At 33.2% G+C, this 19773-nt stretch overlaps 2 long non-coding RNA genes across 9 annotated transcripts; both read left to right on the top strand.

Annotated features, from left to right (window-relative positions):
* The first annotated feature begins 34 nt into the window (after positions 1 to 34).
* On the top strand, positions 35 to 11908 carry LOC149702704 (uncharacterized). Of its 7 annotated transcripts, XR_016381827.1 has the most exons (14): positions 35 to 124; positions 186 to 623; positions 696 to 903; positions 1116 to 1264; positions 1665 to 2875; positions 2943 to 5221; positions 5292 to 5720; positions 6021 to 6453; positions 6514 to 6939; positions 7464 to 9613; positions 9680 to 10907; positions 11053 to 11080; positions 11145 to 11206; positions 11606 to 11908. It is a non-coding gene; the product is annotated as an uncharacterized LOC149702704 (long non-coding RNA). The 7 variants fall into 7 exon arrangements; XR_016381831.1 differs by lacking the exons at positions 11145 to 11206; positions 11606 to 11908 and having other exon boundaries at positions 7464 to 7695; positions 7850 to 9613; positions 11053 to 11083; XR_016381830.1 differs by lacking the exons at positions 11145 to 11206; positions 11606 to 11908 and having other exon boundaries at positions 7464 to 7748; positions 7850 to 9613; positions 11053 to 11083.
* Positions 11845 to 19270, top strand: LOC149702703 (uncharacterized). 2 transcript variants are annotated; one of them, XR_016381841.1, is made up of 11 exons: positions 11845 to 11876; positions 12019 to 12125; positions 12528 to 12552; positions 12649 to 13697; positions 13768 to 14693; positions 14759 to 15585; positions 15775 to 16543; positions 16605 to 17135; positions 17202 to 17613; positions 17680 to 18866; positions 18932 to 19270. It is a non-coding gene; the product is annotated as an uncharacterized LOC149702703 (long non-coding RNA). The 2 variants fall into 2 exon arrangements; XR_016381842.1 differs by lacking the exons at positions 11845 to 11876; positions 12019 to 12125; positions 12528 to 12552 and having other exon boundaries at positions 12578 to 12722; positions 13034 to 13697.
* The last annotated feature ends 503 nt before the right edge of the window (positions 19271 to 19773 follow it).

Raw genomic sequence — 19773 nt, 5'->3', positions numbered from 1 at the left:
TTGATTTTAATTAAAAATATATACTTTAAGCTATTCTTGTATTAATTAATTAATTTATTTATTTACAGACGAAATTATCCCAGAAATTAAAAGTGAATTTGGTTATACGTCAGGTATCAAAAAGGTAAAGAATGTATCGTTTTTAAGTTGCTGTCCATATCTTGACTTAATTGGTTTAATTACAGGTTCATTACGTTTTTGTGCGAAACAAATACGACAGTACGACATTGATGTGCGACGGTCACCCTTTTGATTATATGAAACTCATAGGCGGTCATATGATGTGGAAATGCCGCAAATATTTCACGCAAAAATGTCCAGTTAAAATATTAACCAACGAAACCACTTTAATTAAAATAACGAACAACCATAATCACTAATTATCTTGGGGTAACAATTAAGCCTTAGGTTTTCTTAAGACTGAATCGTAAATGTGTATTCAACTTTCACTCACTTGCAAATAAATTGCTTTGTAATCTCTTGCAGTTCAGAAAGTGTTTTTAAGATTTTGTAATTAGTTCAGTTAGGTTAGGTTAAGGATATCCAAGACACTTACGTCTAACCTGTTTTTATTAATTTCAGAATTCATATCTCCTGTGTTTTGCGAACCCAAAAGTGAAGCCGTAAGCATTTATGTATTTATTAATTAGCCAAACGTTTTAATATATTTATTTATTTTTTACTTAATTTTACAGGTTATTGAATATAAGAAAAGTCAAAAGGGAAAAACTGTTTTGCTTTACGACGGCTTCACTTTTTATAACAATAATAAAACTAGTTCAATTTCGTCTTATTGGAGATGCGCTAAATATGTAATTACAAAGTGCCCCGCTAGAATTCTAATTAAAAATGACGGCACGTTTGTGAAATTCACTGGACAACATAATCATCAAGGGCTCATATGTGTGTAAAATTCAGAATGAAATTATCAGAATGAAGTTTTTCCCTAAACTGTATTTTAATTGAATAAAAATTACTATTCAAATTATTGAGCTTAAATTTAATCCATTTAAACTATAATGAAAATTTTTCCGTCATTACAAAAAATTACCCAATTAGGTTTAGGAATTTTGAGCGAATTTTCTTTTTAACTAATTTAATATTCTTAACCGCAGGACTGAACCAAAAAATAATTTTTCGACTGGTTGCAATACCACCACCTCCTCCAGAAATAGAACGCAAAATTGATCACTTATGGGGTTTCAACAAAGCCTCTACAAGCTCCAAGACTCTTGCTCCTTCTACCCCTAAAGATGTTGAAACGGTAAACATAATCAAAAACTATAATTTTATAAGACATGTTCCATAAGATTGTCACTGGTTACAAACTGGAGCTTGTCATGAAGTGAATGAAGTAGGTCATAGATTCGAGGTAAAGCGAGGTAGGCCTGGTGAGGCGCTGTCAAAGGCTTAGTAATGCAGACTAAATAGGGGCTAGATGGAACTTGGTCCTGGAAAATTAATTAACCACCGAGTGTAGTACTTCAATTCTCACTTCCGTCGTTCTCGAACTAGTTATCTCGATTTTTAAGTCTCTAGCATTGCAAAGTATAGGTGTGTAATACTTATGGAAGGAACGTATCTTATAAACTTATGATAGAATGTTTTCACTAATTTTGTAAGCGGTGGAATGATTTCTTTATCACTTAATTATTATATTCCAGTTCGAGTTCACTCCAGATCTTATAGGAGCACCAAATTTATACCACAAAGGGTACAGTTATCATCGTTATATATCAAAATCAGATCACCATATCTGGAGGTGCTCGAAACATACGCGTCGTAATTGTCAGGCTAGAGTCGTAACGAAGGCAAATGCTGTTATTCGATTTATAAATAAACATTGTCATGGACCTGAAGATAAGCCTACTGCTTAAAATTTGTTGAACTTTTAAATTACTATTACGTCACGTTTTAGTTACGATTATTTTTCCCCCTATCACAATCACGATTAATTGCGTTTTCCAAATGTACCACAATTAATTGTATTTTTTTTCAACTACCATTACGTTTTCTATTGTATTTTTCAATTACCACCACGTTTTATATTGTATTTTTCAATTACCACCACGTTTTCTTTCTTTTTTCAGTTACCATTACGTTTTCTATTGTACTTTTCAATTACCTTCACGGTTTTTTTATTGTATTTTTCAATTACCATTACGTTTTCCGTGATGCTTTATTTTAATTAACATCACTGTATTTGATTAATTATTGCTATTAGGGTTCTAGTTTTCTTAAATACATTTCTTAATTACCAAGTACACCCAATTTCCTTATCTGGCAGCGAAGCAAATAAAAAAATACTAAGCACCCATTTTTGCTATCTGCCAGCAAAACCACGTAGAAATTCTGATAAGAACTCTGCCAGAAAATTTGATAAAACTACTTGTCGCTTTCACAATTTCAAGTCTGTTTTTGTAACGTATTTTTGAATAAAGTGTCATCAGAACCCAATGATTAATAAGTAAGGGTCTACCGTGTTGCCTATAGTATCGAGACAATCTTAAACGGACTGCAGCACCATCTTTCTTCTTTATATTCCAAAATGGACTGTAGAACCAAAAAGGACATGGCGTACGTGTAATTTTTTTTATTGTCGAGTCAGCTGGTTACTGGTTTGTGTTTATAGCAACTCCGCCACCAGGAGACACCTCTCTATCCTTTCTACCTCTCTATCTTGCTACTAGCGGCAAATATGCTTTCACACATACTTATGAAGATCATTACACCCTTATGTTTATCAATACCAATTTTATACCTTACTTTAAAATAATGAATTAAAATTAAATATTGAAAAATTTTAGGTGTAAACAATTTTCGGTTTGTTCCTAAATCTTATTATCAACGGAGCCCAAATGCGATGGAACGATCTGTAAGAAATTAACATAATCTCTTATCTAAGGCTATCATTTAATTAACTTTAATTAATATTTCTACAGAATGTTCAATTTGTTCGTAACAACGTGGGAAAAGATACTTTATTTGTGGATGGTTATACTTATTATAAAAACAAGACTATAATGAACAGCGTTTACTGGTTATGTACCGAGTACCATAGGACTAGAAGCGATGGGATGTCCAGTAAAAAATGCACTGGGAAAGCCAAAACTATTAACGGCAAAGTTGTGTCCTTGTCTGATTTTCACAATCATCCTAGAACATCAATGACAGCTCAATCTGACAGCTTATTTGAAATTAATCAAATCCCTTCGCGACATTAAATTTTCATCAACGCTGTTGTATTTTTTTTAGTTTTGAGCTCTTAAGAGCTGAAAAACTATTGCTCTAACCTCTAGCGGCTGGGCACCTATTCTCCTTTCTTCCACAGTATTTAGTGTGACCATTTTTTAAGTGTGAAACTGTAATATGGCCTGGGCCATCTTGTTTTTCTCTAACTAATTAAAGCAGTTTTGTGCCTGAGAAAAAACGTGTTTAAAGAATTCACTACATTTGAAACAGAATTTATTTAATTTTCATTGGATTTTTTTATGTTAATTTTGCGACGCTGATGTTTCAGAATGGTGTTACTACAAAGATACGATACCGCTGTTTCTTGATGGTTGTCGTTTTGTGCAAAGTAAGAAAAAGGGTTGCCTAACTTACTGGAAATGCTCCTTTTATCGGAAAACGAAATGTGCGGCAACTGCAAAAACGCAACTTGGAAATGTCATATCCTGTTCCGCTGCACCAGTTCATAACCATCCCGTGAAATAGGATTAAATATCTTCCCTTCCTTTAAATTTTGAATAAAACGATTTGTGATAAATAAGTCTTATTGGCGTGGTTAATTTAATTACAGTTAACTGTAATTAAAAATTGAATAAAATTATTAACTATAGAAGTTAATGTCTGCAGGCTTATTTTGTGAAGTTAAAATTGCGTGTAACGTAAACTTGGGTGTTTAATTCGATTCTGTTTTAGTGAGTTAGTCCCAAACTTTATTTTGCAATAAAGTGAATTAAGTGATAAGGTTTAAGTATTTTACTTCATTTTCTTATGTTTTCTTTTGGGCATTTGTTAGTTCGTTCGAATTGGTGCCACATTTTACAGTAATATAATGATGTTTCAGAATTTACAGTTCCGTTTTACTACGACTTTAAAGGAATCTTGTGTTACAAAGGGTATCGTTTCATCAAAAATAAAACTAGAAGTGACGTAACGTACTACGTATGCTCTAATTACCGTAGATCAAAATGTACAGCCACTTTAAAAATGAAAGAGGGACAATTAATGCGGAGTTCATATTCGATGAATTATCATCATAATCACGAAAAACCTTTACCAGATATGATCTGATCTGAACTGAACTGAATCTGTAAAATATTGGTTTTAAATAAACCCTAACTGTTTTGCTCATGTTATCTTATGTTATGTTAATTATTCTATAGTACGAGTTAAACAGAGTTAAGACTGAACATTACGAGTGTATGGGGATTAATACGAAGACTCTTGGGGATTATTTCAGTGACAAATTACAACCAATTTAATTTCGATTGCGGTGGTGCTGGTCCTTTATGCCACGATGGGTATCGTTACATCAAAAATAGGGGAAAAGATGGCGGATTATACTATTGGATTTGTTCCATGTACAGACGAACGGGATGTATGGCCAGGGCAAAGACTTTATACGGAAATATGATCTTTTGTTCGCCTCGTACAAAACATAATCACCCCGCGACAGACTTAATGTAAATTGCTTCTTAAACGTTCGAAGAATGAATAAAGTTCATTAAAACAATTATGGGCAAACCTGTTCTAAATTTCATGATTATTGGCTTAAATTAAGGGAAGATTCTGGTAACAAATTTACCTCAGAAAAACGGCTTTTTTGTAAAAGGGAAAATATAAAAAAACAATAAATGATCTCTTATTACGAAGTAATTAGCATTTAATTAGTCTTAAAAACGAGGGTTACTGCGCTGCCATTGGTTCATTGGCTTCTGCTAAACGAAACCTCTTACGTCTTACCCCTCTCAGACTATGAGAACTTTACCAATCCCGTGAGGCATAATGTGATGTTACCTGAACTTTTCCTCTAACCTCCCTCGGACCTCCAGTAAATTGCACATTATTTCCCCCAACATGATTTACCACATCATTTTCAACTATTGTTTTAGTCTAGAACTGGATTTAATTGTACCACACTTTTTATATAGATTTCTGCATAACACAGGATGATGACAATGATGATAAACATTCAAGAATAGTTAATAATTCTGTAATTTCGCAACTCAAACATAACATAAGAATTGATATTTGTCGACTAATTAATCTCAATTCAATTTTAGGACTTTCAATTTGTATTAAACAAGCGTGGCAATGAAATGTTGAAACACGATGGTTACTTTTACCAGAAAAATCGTTCTTCTTCGAACACCACTTATTGGCTTTGCGTTAATTACTTTCGTAAGGGGAAATGTTGCGCGAGGCTTAAAACAGTCAAGGATGGAGATGATATTCTACGTTCATCTCCTACGAAGCACAATCATCCAGCTTCCGATTAAATGACATTGTAACTTTTTTTGGAATAAAATCATTTTCGCAAAGAATTTCGTTCGTCCCAACATGATTTATTGCGTTATTATACAAATTTTTGTTTCCAAGTCTGATATTATATTGTACTTCGTATTTTGCGCATAGACTTTTGCGTAACACTGGATGACGATGAAGTGTACGTCTCAGCGTGGTCCCATTATCCAAGGGTTCTTCATAATTCTGCAAGTTCCAAACTACATAAAATGAATAGACTATTCTATTAATTCCCGAAGAGAAACACAAACACCACAGTTGGGCAAAGGTTCCCTCGCTCCAAGACGCATGTACCGCTAGAGGCAACTGCGCGAGACGGCTAGCCTCCTTCTACGTGTAGTGAACTCGGTTGAACTCCGTCTGGCGTTGCATCTGGGTTAGCACGAGGGAAATAACTTAAGATGTCGTGTGTTGGTTTCTCTACGAGTTATTAATGGAATTTTCTATTGATTTTCGTTGACTGATTGTCTGTATTCATTCAATTTTAGGACTTCCAATTTGTGAGAAACAAGCGTGGCAATGAAATGTTGAAACATGATGGTTATTTTTACTCGAAAAATAACTCTTCTTCCAACGCCACTTACTGGCTTTGCGTTAATTACTTTCGTAAGGAGAAATGTTGCGCCAGAATTAAGACGGTCAAGGATGGTGATAATATTCAATGTTCCTCTCGTTCAACGCATAACCATCCCGCTCTCGACTTAATTCTGTAACTTAATTGAGAATAAAATCTAGTTTATCCAATTGACTTTGTCCCAAAAATGATTTTTACAGTGTAATCTTAAACGATTATTTTTCAGTATTTAAACTGGTATTGATTATAATACATATTTTTATGTAGATTTCTGCATAGCCCTGGGAGATGATGATAGTGTCTTCGCATCAACACATCCTCAACAACAAATGATAATTAATGATACAGTAAGTTGATTAAAAATAGTTTTAGGTTTTGCGTAACTAACTTGCCGTATTTAATTGCAGGACTTCGAAATCGTAATTAACAAACGAGGCAAAGAAATGCTCTTACACGACGGTTATGTTTACACGAAAAATGGCAAAAGCTCCAGTGCTATATACTGGCTTTGCGTTAATTATTTTCGTAAGGCAAAATGTTATGCAAGAATTAAGACGGTGCATGGAAAAATTGCGCATTTTGTCAACGAACACTCGCACAAGAAATGCGATAAACCGTTAACATATTTTTGAGATTTAACTGTGCAGTAGAAATAGTTTTCAATAAAGGGCTTTGACTGGTATGGTCACGTTTTAATTTAACTATAGTAATAAAGTTTATTATTACAATTAAAATAAATATTATTTTAAAATTATCGTATTTGAAGTTATTTCTTTCTTCGTTTAGGGTACGAAGATTTTGAGTACCTCTTGCCTATTGATACGCACGATACGGTAAGATTAAAGTCATTCGACTTAAACTTAACAACAAGCCTTTTTTAATGTTTCATCTAAATAAATTAATTAAATTAATTAATCTTTACGCATTTAAAAACACTTGTTGGGATCATTTAAAGGGATACACCATGCTTGAAAATAATGAATATATCAATTGGAACCATGTTTCTATCTGCAATATTAAAGAAGATACGAACAATTATGTTTCCGCAAATGTGCGTAACGGGCACTACGAGTTAGGCTTTCCCCTTATTGGACGCCTAGTACCACCTGAGGGATTCGTCAAATAGGGGTACTTCCAGTGCTTCGTGGGAAAGCCGAACGCGTAGTGTCCATTGTGGAAACTAAATTACTTGTATCTTCTTTAATATTGTAGATAGAAACATGGTTCCAATTGATATATTCATTATTTTATACGCTCTTTCAATTAAAAAAAGAAAATAATTCTAAGATTTCCGGAGTATCTCTTTAAAATATTTAAAAAATTCAAAACTAGTAACGAAATTAAATCCAACCTACAGGAATTCCATCATGTAACGCGCAAGAAACCGAACAACGTATTATTTTATCATCAGGGCTATCCATACTACAGAAACCGTCGACTTGTTTTGCCAAACGGTTCCGAAAAGTTTTATTACATTTGCGCGGACTATAGACGTTGTAAATGTAGTTGCAGCTTGGCCACTATCGATGGACAAATTTCATTTTGTTCCAAAAAGAAGCATAATCACCTACCAAGAGTTTCCAATTAAGGTTCTTGTATTTTTATTCTGTAATAAAAAACAAAATGTTCAAGCCCAAAATAGGTCATTATTTTTATAAAAAAAAATCAATTATGAGACAAAACGTTATTACGCTGTCCAATATCGGAACGTGTACTAAAAGCGTGTTTTTCCTTCAAAAATAGAAGTTTACTTTCTACCAAATCGAAATGGAAGTTTTAAAATGTCTTTCGACGGTCATATCTTTACCAAGGATGGTCGGGGTAGCACCGGAGCGTCGTACTGGCGTTGCATCAAGTACTTCAAAACTAGATGTCCAGCAAGGGCCAAAATTGTCAACAACACCATTTCCAAATATAGTGACAATCATAATCACGAAAAAGAACGTTATTGATTAAAGCAAACATTGCTCATGTTGGTTATTGGCAGCATGGATATGTATAAATACTAAATGTTATGGATTCCATACTAGGGCAAAACGTTGGCCAGCAAATACGTGATGTGTGGTGGCTCTAAATTGAGTTGGAAGTAGCTGGTCTCAGGGGTATAAGGAATTAGGTCTATAACTCTCCGGTCCGGAGAATCCTGAGTTGGTGAGTTTGAAATTTCGCGCATGCGCAAAGAGAGAAAATATGAATTTATCTCTCACTCACAAGCTTGGGGGGGGGGTTGGAAGGCATATTTTTTTCTCTGTTGAACGGGCGCCTAAGCGAAATGCCTTGTGAAAATGAAGAGTTGGGAATACACAATACATAGTATTTATACATATCCTTGTTGGCAGTATGCGAGGTATATTGTAAACTTTGTCGTATATAAACAGAGCGACAATTAGAAAAAAATATATTGTTACATTTCGAAATAATTATGTAACAAAATGTACAGGGTGTTTTTTTCTTTTCTTTTTTTTAATAAATTATACTCAAGTTACCTTGTAAATTCTTTCAATCGTCTTCTCTTGATTGCATCATATAACTGCAACAAAAATCAGAGATGGCGTAAATTTATGACAATTTCGTTTTTTTAGGTCCTGTGATTAGCGGCACTAGCTTGACTTACGATGGTTTTGTATACACACGAAATGGTAATTTGCCGCATTGTAATACAACATACTACAGGTGTGTGGAATATCATCGTAGCAAGTGTCCATCACGGATTAAAACTGTTAATGGACACATTTGTTCTTACAATCCAGAGCATAACCACTGGTCACCGGCATTACAATGTAACTCAAGTCTACCCGCGTTCGTTTGAGGTGATATTACACCTATTATGTCCTTCCAAATGACTAATGTTGATTATTAGTCAGGTTTTAACCTGCCTTACTATGGTACAAATAAATATTTATTTTCTTCAATAAATTGTTGAATTCATATCCGATACCAAGGATAAATTTAATTTTATAAGTAGGAATGGAGAACAGAGTAATCTGGGCGAACGTCAAAGTCCCGGACCCCTTTCCACGGGACGGGGGGTATGAAAGAAGAGGCGGGTCATAGCGACAGTGGTAAAAAGGAATTAAGTCTTTTTCGCCGTCCCCGTCAGAAACGTCATCAAAACGTAGTTTAAGTGAGCCAATAACATAATTTAAACTTTTCGTTACGTGTTGGAGGGAGGGGCTCTATACTGGGCTATGAGTCGGACTGAAGTAAATACTAACAGTTCTCCATTCCTGCTTCTAAAATTAAATCTATCCCTGCCGATACATAAACAAAATGCAGCTATGCTACGCTTCAAATTTCTTTAAAATTAAAACCTATATATTTAACCCTTTGTAATTAACACGCATCTGTTGCCTACTAATTATCTCTTCTTGCTTAATTTCATTGGTGGTAGCTTTTTCAATTGATTGTGTCCTTTCAACCGCTGAAGAGCTATTTGTTTCTAAGTACGGTGAATTGCAGTCCGTGGATGACCCTTCAAGCCTTTTACCCACGTGTTCAGACGACTCGGTAACTAACCATAAATTAACCCCGTGACCTATAACCCTTAACACACCTATTATTATACCTATACAGGAATTAATATTTACGAAAAGCGCGTATGGAAATGACATCATCATAAATAAGGGATACACTTTTTATAAGCAAAGAGCCCGATCCAATAATCATACTTATTGGAAATGCGCCGGTTATGTCAAGTTTAAGTGTCCAGCTCGAATTGTCACTGTAAACGGGTTAGCCATAAACAAACACAAAGATCATAACCATCCGGCGAAGAAAGTGAAAACCATACGCATGTTTAATGAAAAATGTGAAAATCAAATTTAATTATGCCAACCTAAATATTACATACCCTAATATAATTATAAAAATATGTCTTGGTTCGTTTCTTTTGTTAATTTAAACCTTGATCACTATTTAATTCATTCAACTCAAAAATGTGACGTTTTTGGACGGTCTTCAAAGAAGATGATTATTTATTTGCCGATTTTAGATGCAAATAGTCTTATTTGAATATGAACATCATGTAAACGTGATTTTCACCGACTCCAATGTTCCATTTACATCTTGTAACGCACTTTATTGCTACTAGTCACTGACCATGTTCTCAAAGATGTATCTTTCATGTTTTAATAAAACTCACGAGTCGAGTTTTTAAGTGTTGATTCTTTATAATTGCAACTAAATAATAAATTCTTGGCAATTTCATTGATATTTTGGATAATCTATTCAATAAAGCCAAGAACCCATATATCTTGGATATACCAGTGTTAAAAGAAATATAGTTAAAACCATATTTCAAGTGAAAACATGAATATTAAAATTTTTTTTTAATTACTTTTTTTACTTAAAATGAGTAGTGCCATTTCACGGAATTCTTAAAAGGTTTTATTTTAATTAAGGCCTTATTCGTTAACATCACACTCATTTCAATTTAGGAAAATATTTCGCACGCAAATGATAGACTTATCACTGATGTCGCAAATACTTTTGCTAACATTTTTGATTTAAATTTGAAGATTTAAGAAGATCTGTTAAGAAAGAAATTGATATTGCGGAACCAATAGTAATTAAACAAGAGCCTCCGGAAATTCCGAATGAATCAGAACAACCAGACGGAAGTGAATGCTCTGAAAGAATTTCAAATACAGATCAAATCCCGCAGATTAAAAAGGAACCAACAGCGGAAATACCAGACGAAACAGAATTTAACGAGTGCGGTGCCAGTTCTGAACAGCCTATCGTAGGGGTAGAAGCTGAGAACTCTAGAAAAATTTCAACTGACCACGGTCCTCAAAATGAAGTACCTATATCCAATACTTCTATTTCACCATCGCCTGCACTTAGTGATAAGATTAACACTTCGCATGAATCACCTCAAAAACTAATCGAAATTACTGTAATTCTCATGTTGATTAATCTCTCACGCTATTTTCTTCTCTTTTTAGGACATAATTGGTGAAAATATCGAAAAAGGTAATTTCTTTTCTTTAACATTAATTAATGTATAATTTAATTAATTAAGTTTAATTATTTCTAGTTATTCCTCCAATGGTACAGTCTTTAAATGGTGTCGAGTATAAATTGATTGCTAGCGACAAGGTGAAAACCTATTTATAATAACTATATACTTTATACTTTGAAAAAATATATTAATTAATCTTTCTTTAATTTGAAATATATAATTTTAATAAGTACTTATTTAATTTGAAATATATAATTTTAATAAGTACTTATTTAATTTGAAATATATAATTTTAATAAGTACTTATTTAATTTGAAATATATAATTTTAATAAGTACTTATTTAATTTAAAATATATAATTTTAATCAGTACTTATTTAATTTAAAATATATAATTTTAATAAGTACATATTTAATTTAAAATATATAATTTTAATAAGTAGGTACATATTTAATTTAAAATATATAATTTTAATCAGTATTTACGTAATTTAAAATATATAATTTTTATGAGCATTTCTTTAATTTAATTTTAGGAAGTATCTTATACCGGAAGTATAAATGATGGAATAATTTTAATGTTCCGCGGCTACTCTTATCACCTGAACTTTTCAACCTTAACATGTGACGCTCATTGGAGATGCGCCGCTTTTGCTAAAACCAAATGCAATGCGATGCTTCAACTTTTGAATTCAAGGGTCTATCATAATGACGCACGACATAATCATCGACCATATGTCATTTGAATCATTTACCAATTAAGTTTGACAAATAAAGCTTTAAGTGCTTAACTTTTTGATATTAAATGTACGTTAATAAAAGTTATTAAGTAAATTTAAGGCTGAAAATTATTTTATCGGTTTGCTTCAAAATGTTCTATTGGAAGAATAAGATATTTTTAGAATCTAAAATAACTTCTTTGGATAAAAATTATTTTCTATTCTTTAAGGTGATGAAAAATCAGATATAAAAGATGAACAAGAATCGCAACTCCAAATTGTAAATTATTGCTCATTAGCAAGTGGTGCAAAAGTTATCACGAAATCGTCGCGAAACGTATGTATATCGAATTTTTATGTAAAATATAAAAAGCAGAAGTGATATCTAGTTTATTAGGGAGAAGGTATAAATTCGCGCCACATTTCTAGCTTTATCTCCAGTCCAAACGTATAGTAGGTCCGGAGTTAATCCCCGCCGCCTCTAAATTACAACCAGCATCTCATTGGTTCTTGAACACTCACGTCAGCGCGTCGCGAATGACGAATATTACGTATTTTCCGACTGAGGAGAGTGTAGCGAAATAGCCCGGCCTCCTTTTACGTCCCCCCTTGTATTTTGAAAGGGGGACTGGGACTATGGCGTGCGAATACTTAGGCATCTTATACCTTCTCCCTAATAAACTAGATACCATTTCTTGATAAAACGTTGTCTTATTTTGGTACACGTTTTCATTTTTAGACGAAAAACCTCAATGAAACTATAGGTAACTTTTCAAAGATAGATAAAACTTATCTATGTACTTTTGGTAATATTAGCCAGTGTATATTAATTAATTTTAATACTTTGAAATTATTTCTAGACATTCCTCCACCTATAGTAAGAGACCCAGGAACGTTTGGTGGCGTCAAGTATAAATATGTTGCAAACGATGGGGTAATATCATTTTCGCGACCAAGAGTAAATCAATTAGGAGTGAAAGGAAGACAAATAACGGTTTATATATCAAATCAACCCGGGCCAAACTACGATATAAAATTGGGACTACTTTTTCTCGCCCTTAATACAGCTTTCTCGCACTTCCAGTAAAGAACTGTCAGAGTTAACTGAACTTTAATTCCAATTACTTACAATAAAAGCGCTGTAATTAACGAAACATTTGACGTAGCGACAGAGTACTTACATCTAATTGATTTAATCTCGATGTAATTAGTTAATGACAATATTAATTCACTTTATTTATATAGGAATTAGTGTATAAAAAAACTAAAAAAGGGACGTTATTAATGTTCCGTGGTTATACGTATCAAGTGGCGTCGCACGCTGAAAGAGGCAAGATGGTTTGGAAATGCGCTTGTTATAAAAAATGGAGTTGTAAAAGACGATTGTTAGTCGAGAATCACTTGGTTTATTATAACGAAGAACCTCATAATCACCAACAAGATGGCGATTAATGCGCTTTTTCTTTTACAATTATTTGTAACATTTTTCATCTTCAAATCAGGGGCAACTTACCTACAATAAGTTAGTCACTCAGTGAGAAACGATCGTGAAATTGTATTGTTCATACTTATGAAAAAAAAAATAATAATAAAATTTCATGATATTCTGTTCTTTGTTCGCCACTTATTTTTAGAACCAAAAATTTAAAGTATCTCAAATGGTAGGTACACTTTATTAAACTGACTTTTTATGTCGTTATTGTATGCATATATTGTACATAATTTACGGTACAGAAGGGTAAAAATTCGTAAAATTCTTTAAAAATTTCCTTCTCTTCATTCCGGCTGCTTTTAAATAATTAAATTCGTTCATTAAGATTAATTTAAACTTTATTTAATTGTAGCTTTTCCTGTCCCTGTTATTATAGCCAGAGACGGAGGCGAGTACCAATTAGTAGCTAGTGACGAGGTAAAAACTTAATTTTAATTAATTCATTTAGGGCTTTATTTAAGTTTAAGTTTATTTCCGTGAACATTAGGACGTTACTTATATACAGAGTCAAAGAGGTGGAACCATATTAGTGTTTCGAGGAATCCAGTACTACAGGAGATCTCCGCCTAAAGACCTTACACCATGGGAATGCACTTTTCATAAGAGAAAATACCACGGATGTAAAGCGAGGCTTATGCTGATTGATAAAATGGTTTATTATAATGGCAAGCCACACAATCATTTGTGATAAAGAAATTTGTGTCATTATTTTTAATATTGAATAACATTTATGTACATTCTTTATCTTAAATAAATATATTTCACTACTAGGATTTAGTTACGGTACAACTGTTGAGGAAATAAGCTAGTATCTTTTTTGATTTTGTAATGATATATCGGTAATTACGAGTCCATTAGTTTCTGGTAATTTCGAGTCCGTATGTTTTCGGTAATTACGAGTCCATTAGTTTCTGGTAATTTCGAGTCCGTATGTTTTCGGTAATTACTAGTCCATTAGTTTCTGGTAATTACGAGTCCATAGGTTTTCGGTAATTACGAGTCCATAGGTTTTCGGTAATTACGAGTTAGTACCGGTAAATGCGAGACAAGCCACTGCAAGAAATGAAGGGTAAGGATAGTGGTATGAAGGTTGGAGTCTTCTTTAAATTTAATTTGGAAATTGAAAGACAATGCTAATTTAATTGAGGGGTCAACATTTCTTGATTAATGTGCCCCTTGTAGCAAAATATCATAGAAATTACATTTTATGCTCAAAATTTATTTGAATTGTACTTCGGTCCTACCACCATTTATGGGACACTTCGTAAATACCACAATTTATTTGCCAATTACAACGTCAGGAAATTTTACTATTATGGCTACTTATTAAAAAACCTCAAATTACTTTTAGGTATTGCTACTGTATTTAAAGCTAGAGGTGGAGGGGAATATAAATTGGTTTCAAAGGACGAGGTAAAATGTGTATTGTAACAATTACCAAATGACAATTTATACTTAAACTCTTTCTTTCATAATAGGAAGTTACGTATTTCCAGAGTCAAAGGGGTGGGACAATGTGTTTCTTTCGTGGACAGTCGTACTATTTCAGAACTGACAATAAAAGTTGCAGATGCACTAATTACAAAAAATCAAGATGCAGAGCGCAGTTTTACGTTGTTGATAACATGGTTTATCACAATGATTATGGACATAATCACCGTCGAGATGGCGCTCCATAACGGAGATTCAGTTTATCCAATAAACTATTTTTTCAAATATATTAACATATTCTGAGTTCATTTATTTTACGCACTAAATATAATCAGTGATGCATACAGTTAATAGGAATTTCTCAACGAATCTAGGCGGATTTTATGGGAGGAGCTAGACTAATCATTATGTATGACGAATTCGTTGCACCTCGCGTCTCTACCAACCAATGAAGTCACAGTTAGAAAGATGTCAGGATTATGAAGCATTACGGGTTCTCAAGACCCGGCCCACGAAACCCGCATAGGGATTAACACGAGATATCTAAGGGAGCGCAATGATTCCTATTAGCTGTATGTATTCCTGATGAATTGAATAACACGTTGATGTTAGAAGATAGATCAGGCTGTCCTTTGACCTTATTTTTGAAATTAATTAAGAAATCAAAATGGATTTTTTTAAATTTTGATACCCATTGAGGGGGTGGAACTTTTCTAGGGGTAATAAGCATGGCTGAAGCATATTATTCCTGCTTCTTTTAAATAAATCAATTCCTGACATCAGTTACTGATGTTTATAACTTTTTTTTTTAGGAATTCGTCAGTTTATAAAATGTAAAAACGGCTCAATGTACACTCTTCTTTCATCCACTGCGGTATTTATGTGTTTTTATTTATTTTATTTTTTTTTTTTGAAGTTAAGAATGGACCACAGTGAAAGGCTTAACACAATACAGTCACGTGTTTACCCGTTCCCGCCTTTTTCCGCGGTTCAATCTGACGATTAAAAACATAAAATTGCATTTTCTTATATCCTAATAATAATTTATAAAAATTGGATTTAGGATTTGAAATTTACGAAAACACAAAGAGGAGCTCCAATGATACTCCACTTCGGTTACTCATTTTACAAAAAAGTACCCGAAAAAGGTCCAGACGAGCACTTTAGGTGTTCCGAACACTTTAAATCAAAATGCAGAGCTCTTATCAAAAAAGTTAATGAACTCTATTATATCAATGATGTACCTCATTCTCACAGACCTAATTCTTCAATAACTCATTTTAATTTCATTTAATACTATTTAAATGTTTCAACCGTTTTGATGAAAGTTACTTGTATATTGGTAAATAAATGAAATATTTTGGTGGTGATGTTTGTGATTGTTGGAATCAAATATTTACCCTATCAGCGAGAAATGAGATAAGATGGAGTGGAATTAATGATGGGCAGAGACCTGCGGCACCCAAACTCTCCCAGTGTACCTCGCGCACGCCCCTACCCTTAATTGGTATGCGATTGTTAAGTGCTGCTACGTAGCGCCATTGTATTTGTATGAGAACTAGCTTCAATTTTTAAGACAGAGGGGGCGTCCTTTAGTTTATATTCCGTACGCTGAGGATGCTGGGAGGACTTCGGGGCTTTAGATGGGGGTACAGAGACAACGTTATAGGTATGGGGGTTACCACTCCATCCCTCTCTCCTTCAAGTATACATCCATATAATCATGAATAACTCAAACTTCATGGGAATTATTTATTTCAACAGGTCCAGGAAGACCATATCCAACCATGGAGAATTTTACAAATCAATTGCATGAAGTGACATCTTTACCGGTTGGTATTTTCAAAAGCCACCCTTTGTTACCACAAAACTGACTATTGATATTGTTTTAAGGTGTATACGAAAAGTGCCAGAGGAAATGACATCATGATATATGACGGATTTACGTTTTATAAACAATTACACGGGTGCAAGGAGAATAATTATTGGGCGTGTGCCGAATATCAAAAAGCCAAATGCAGAGTCAAGATTAAAACAATGGAGGGAGTGGCATTTACAAATAAAAAGGAACATAATCACGAACCTCCAAATTTACATATTCCAAAATATCAAATTTAAATTTAAAATTAGTTCCTGTCCTTTTAATATAACACAAAGTTTATACAAGTACATTATCATAAGGTCATAAATAAAAGCCAAAGGTCGAGCAATTAACTTAGGTCACATGATCAAATAGGGCTTTGTTGTACAGCATTCCAGAGAAATTTAAATAAATAAATAAATTTGTGTACCGTTCATATATGTATAAAAAATTTGGAAATAAATAATGATTAACAAAATTGTTTACAACCCCCAATAGGTCAGTGGCATCCTACTGTTCTTTGGCATAGTGAACCACCGAAAGACACTCGTTCTGAGCCTGAGGTATGCCCTGTTTGTTAAGAAAGAAAATATTTTAAGTCATTTATGTTTTAAATAACATATTTTTAGCTGAAGTTTGTTAAATGCGCCAATCAAGAAACCATAGTTCATTATCGTGGATATCAATATAAAAAGCAATGGATTTTAAAAAGGGGTTCCGAAATTGTATGGCGATGTTCGCGGTCCGAAGATTTGAATTGTAAAGCTGATATTACCACTTTTGAAGGGGTCTTCTTTAAGACTGGACCTCATTTGCATAATCATTTACCCTCTGTTTGTAATCTACTTCCGTGAAATAAAAATTTAATTTTCCGTCTCTTATATTTTGACCTTTATGACCTCTGGTTTAACACATATTTTCCATCCTTAACTTACTTATATTCTGACCATATTGATTAATTTGTTTTTAGCAATGTTATTTGGAACATATCCACCATTATGTGTTGACCAAGACGGCGAAGCAAGAGACAAACCTTCACAGGTATTTTTAATTTCCTTGTTAAATTTAATTATTTAATTTGAATTTGATTGAAATCGCAAATTTCAGGATGATTATTACTTTACGTTGTCGCAAAGAAATCAACCGAAACTTATTTTAAATGGACACTATTTTATGAGATACCGATCTAGTTACGAAGGTGGTACTTATTGGAGATGTGGTCAGCATTGCAAATTAGCCTGCAAAGCTAGAGCCTTGTCGGATAAAAATAATGTAATTGTTAAAACATTTTCCACTCATAATCACGACATAATTGAAAGCAAAAAATAGTTCCAATTTTCTATTTTTTTAATTTAAACCATCAACCCAATTTGTAAAGCAATTGTACTTAAATTATAGATAAATAAAAATATAATAACAAACTTGTTTATGGGGTTTTGATTGGGACGTCACATAACGCGGGAAAACTTCGAGATCATTGACTAAAAATTCAGGGAAAACTCGGGGAAATTTATCATTTTAAGTAAAATTCCGGGAAATCAGAAAATTTATGTGGCTTGACCACATAAATAAATAAAGTTGTTACTCCAAAAAAAAACACTTTTGCAGTTACTAGGTGACTTTGAAACTGGAAATATATGGGAAAGACCAGGAAATTTCAGGGAAATATATGCGAAAGACCTGGAAATGTCAGGGCAATATATGGTAATGACCTGGAAATGTCAAATGAATATATGGGAAAGACCTGGAAATATATGGGAAAGACCAGGAAATTCCAGGGAAATATATGGGAAAGACCTGGAAATTCCAGGGAAATATATGGGAAAAACCTGGAAATTTCAGGGAAATATATGGGAAAGACCTGGAAATTTCAGGGAAATATATGGGAAAGACCTGGAAATTTCAGGGAAATATATGGGAAAGACCTGGAAATTTCAGGGAAATATATGGGAAAGACCTGGAAATTTCAGGGAAATATATGGGAAAAACCTGGAAATTTCAGGGAAATATATGGGAAAAACCTGGAAATATATGGGAAAGACCTGGAAATTTCAGGGAAATATATGGGAAAGACCTGGAAATTTCAGGGAAATATATGGGAAAAACCTGGAAATATATGGGAAAGACCTGGAAATTTCAGGGAAATATATGGGAAAAACCTGGAAATATCAAGGAAATAGGTTTTTTCCCAAAATTTGTACGAACCCATTATAACTACATTTCATTGATTACTTTAATTAATAATTTTAATTATAGATCTCTACTTTGAAAACAAAGAAGGCGAACCGAAAAAGGTTAGAATGTTATTATAATTTTGTATTAAACTGAATTATCCCCTAATCGTTATTAAATCTTCTAGGATTTTTATTTCATTAATTTGAATGACAACATTCCAGTCTTAGTACTGGATGGATACGCCTTCAAACAAACTAGTTGTCGACGAGCTAAAACTGGCGTTTTATCCACCTATTACCGTTGTTACGCTGAGAACTGTACCTGCAAGTTAAAAATTCGGGATAATTGTATTATCATTGAAAATGTGAAACATAAACATAGCCCTGTTGTAAAATTACCTCCGAGGCAGTAACTAACTTCTGTAGTAATTTTTATGACACGGCTACATTTCTGTAGATAATGATTTACCATCTGTATTAACTATTTCGAATAAATCGAATAAAATAGGTTGTGAAAATGTGAATGTATGTTTATTATTAGATTACTATGACGAACTTGTTCGTTTTAAACTAATAGTTAGGGGTCAACATGAAGTAGACATAAATAAGACAATGTTTATATATGGATAACAAATATTAACGTATTCGTAATTTTTAGATATTGATGACGAAAATTTATACGATGGTGCCCAAACATTACAAAATAGCTCGAGTCAGGTTGGTATAACCTGGGAGGATAAATTAAGGAGATGAAAAGGAATTTATACCATTTCCTCCTAAATCTACTAAGGCCCGTGTACGTAAGATACTACGCGTAAATAGTTATTAGCCCCTCGCAATTCTCGACTTCTCATTCTCAATTAATTCTCCCTGGTATAACTTAAAAAATATTAAAAATAATCTTCTCTACAACAGAATACGTTTCAATTTCAGCCCAGTGTCAAATTCGTTAGGGGTATATATGGAAAACCCTTATTGATGTATGAAGGTTACACTTATTACAAAGACCGGTTCTTTGAACAAACCA

The sequence above is a fragment of the Phalangium opilio genome, unplaced genomic scaffold (genome assembly GCF_054372755.1).
Source record: "Phalangium opilio isolate 3A_F unplaced genomic scaffold, DU_Popi_V2 ptg000017l_1, whole genome shotgun sequence".
In the NCBI taxonomy this organism is placed as follows: domain Eukaryota; kingdom Metazoa; phylum Arthropoda; class Arachnida; order Opiliones; family Phalangiidae; genus Phalangium; species Phalangium opilio.
The sequence above is the reverse complement of the archived record's forward strand: the minus strand, read 5'-3'. Positions and strand labels throughout refer to the sequence as shown.